Raw genomic sequence first — 3178 nt, 5'->3', positions numbered from 1 at the left:
TGTAAATATGTTTGGTAGCACTTACATGTTTATGTCAGCTATTGGGCAAAGACGTTTTTCTTTTTGGTAAACTTCTGATGGTAAGAATTTTGTTCCTTGCATTTGAATAAATAACAAACAAGTTTACAAACCACAAAATGTTTGTGTGAACAGAACTTGGTCCCTTCTCTTGTGGTTGTAGGATTTTACCTGTGTTGGAGTTATTTATAATAATTTAATGAATAGGTAAAATTAATAAGCATCATACTAATTAAGACATAAATTTCTCCATAGGATAAACCATGACCATGGCAAAGCCAGCGTGATGCAGGAGATTGAACATGAGGCTGGGAATGGGGTGAGTAGGAATCTAATTCTGGCTCTTTCCACCCTAACTGGTATCAGGGGTATTTAGCTCATTTTGAAAGGGCTTTGAGATCTCCAGGTTGAGTTCCCTCCAGAAGACCCAGGTGCTTTTCTAAAGTCTAATGTACAAACCCTGCAAAAACCTGAAGGCTGATTTAACCTGGCATTGGAAGCAAAGTTGCATCTCTGCTCAAATTGATGGGAAAACTCCCTTTGCTTCTGGGGATTGGGGTCCTTCACCAGGGGAAATCATTCTGAGCCTATTTCCCGTCTCTTTGACATTTTCTGTCTTATCAAAAGCCAAAGGAGTAAGGAAGAAGGTTAATGACTAAATTGACAAATAAACAATCACTTCAAAGCAGCAACACGACATTTCCTGGAAAATTTAAGAATCTCCTCTGAAAATCAGTCAGGAATGTAAACGCTGCCACGCTCCAACTCAGGGGAGGCTATCTGTACAGAGCTCATTGTGTTACGGGGGCTGAGGCTGGCTGGGAAATAGGCAGGGATTTCCATGGAAAATTTTTCTTTAGAGGAAAATTGCAGAAGAGGGAGGAAAATTAGTTTGGTCATGGTGAACAGAGAACGGCATGGCCACAGAGGTGTCTTAGGTAGAGCCCCTCCTATGGTGTGAGGCACGATCTGTATGATGTCTGGCTCTAGGATGACAGGTTTGGGGCAGCAAAGCGAAAGAGTCCATGGCTGTCCTCAGCAAAAGGAAATGTTTAAGGAATCCCAGGCCAGGAAACCGCTTCTCATTTCATGGCGGCATGAGCATTGAGGGATGGTGACAGTGGGATGATTCCCTCACGCTCAGAGAAAGAGAGTGTGTTTGGCCTTTGTTTCCAAGGGCTCCACTTTGCCACAGTAATGGTGCATTAACAACGGCTTGATTTTCATTTAATAAATAATAGGAATCATACTGCGACGGAGCCAAGATTTTAAACAAGAGGCTCCCATAAACATTTTCTTCAGGAATCTGTGATAAACCAAAGATAGTGTTAGATGTACTCGGAGGGAGTGGGGAGGCCAGACTTGGAAACTGTCCATCTGCTTCGCCATTGAAACAAAACCACTTTATAATAACCACAGAGGAGAGGAAGCGATGCAGCTTGGCACATACACTTACACTATGTGTGGTGGAAATGTTTATTCTTTATTTCAGAAAGATTTAGTGGGTGTAGAGATAATAGAGCATAGTGCTCACTTGTGTCTTGGGGAAGGAGGGGTGATGGTGTTTGGGTTTTAAGGGAGTCCAGTGTCGGCTCCCATGGGGAATATTTTCGGTAATACCTATTGCAGTCTCATGCACTTGGAAGGCAGGAAGAGACAGAGGAATGAAATGTGCTTTTCAGGAGAGGTGTTGTAAAGGCCCCAGGATTAGTTATCTCTGACAGGAAGGATTTTACAGCAGACAGCAGAGGCAGTCCTGGCCATTTCTGCCTTGGCATATAGCTCCTCCAAGGCCCCGTGCTGGGATGCTTCCCTTGGAGCTGCTTGGGTCGCTCTGCCCTGCTCTCTCTGAATGCCTTGGGGTTTCCTGGGGCTCACCAACCCCTTGTGTGCCACATGTCCTTACATATGCCAGCTCCCCAAAGGGTCTTCTGGCTCCTGTGCTCTCCTGTGTGCTGAGGCATTGCCTTGTGACTTGGAAAATGGGCAATGATCTTCTAAACAAGGGGGCAGCAGGCCACTAAATCCCATGGTCCCCAATGTCCCTGTCATTCATCGTGCTCTCTTTTCCGCTGTGCACGTTCAACTCTGCTGCACTGGCTCTCCTTGGAGCTGTTCTATATCAAGCCTAAAAGACCCTGAGCTGACCTCTGGGGGTGGGAGAACCCCTGCCAGGGTTTGAGACAGCAAATGTCTAGACTTGGTGTGTGAGCAAGCAAGTGAAGGCATGACTAAGTGTCTGAAAGTTTGGACCTCTGTAGAGGAGTCCCTTGGCTCTTTGTTTCTTGGATACAGTTCTACTTCCTGTGGAGCCGTGGAGATAAACGATATTTTTCTCCTTTTTTTTTTTTTTTTAATCCCTTTTCAAAAAAGTAGAAAATATATAGATACGTCTCGGGTGAGAAAGCAGAAACCCTTGAAAAATTCTGGCAAATCTAAGACACATGAAGAATGTGTTGAGTGAAACATTTCAGAGAGACAAAAATCAAAACATCTCACTTCGCCTTCAACCGCTTTAAAACATTTTAATGGTTCGAAAGGAAATTTCAAAACTAAAAGTCGTGTTTTGCTTAAAACACTGGAAAGTGTTTCATTAAAAAGGAAGAGTGGAAGCAAAACAATTGCCTTATATGTTTTTTCTTTCCAATGAACCTGATGGGTCTTTCCACAAATGGTGCTGAGGTCAAGGAGCCAGGGCTAGGCACATCTTTCCTTGTGTCACAAGGGGCCTGGAGCTGGTATCCTGAGAAAGGGACAATCTGATGAATCCCTTTGCCAGGCAAGAAATTATTCTATCACCGTAACAGTTTTATTTATTCTCTTTTGTATACAAAGTTGCAGGCCAGCTCAGTCCAAGGGCTATGCCTGCTGACATACCGAGGTCTTTGTGGCCACAGGACAGTCTCAGATCCCAGGGAAGGCAGAAAGGGGCTGTGGAAGCCTGTTCTTTCCAGAGTGCCATGGCACGTAGGTTGGAATGGTGGTCTTGGTGGCCTTGGGACCTCTGCCAGCTATTCCTGCACTGTTTGGGCAGGGGAGGGGCCATCAGGTGTGGGATGTGGCACCCCTGGCTTGTGTGATGTGCTTGGGGAAGTTCTGCGTGGGTCAGGGAAGAGGAAGGAGAGAACCACAGAATCAGTCAAGTTAGAAGGGACCACAG

Source organism: Empidonax traillii, unplaced genomic scaffold (genome assembly GCF_003031625.1).
Source record: "Empidonax traillii isolate 1590-97213 ecotype Southwest subspecies unplaced genomic scaffold, ASM303162v1 scaffold474:size1423191, whole genome shotgun sequence".
NCBI classification, from domain to species: Eukaryota; Metazoa; Chordata; class Aves; order Passeriformes; family Tyrannidae; genus Empidonax; species Empidonax traillii.
Note: the sequence above shows the minus strand (reverse complement) of the source record.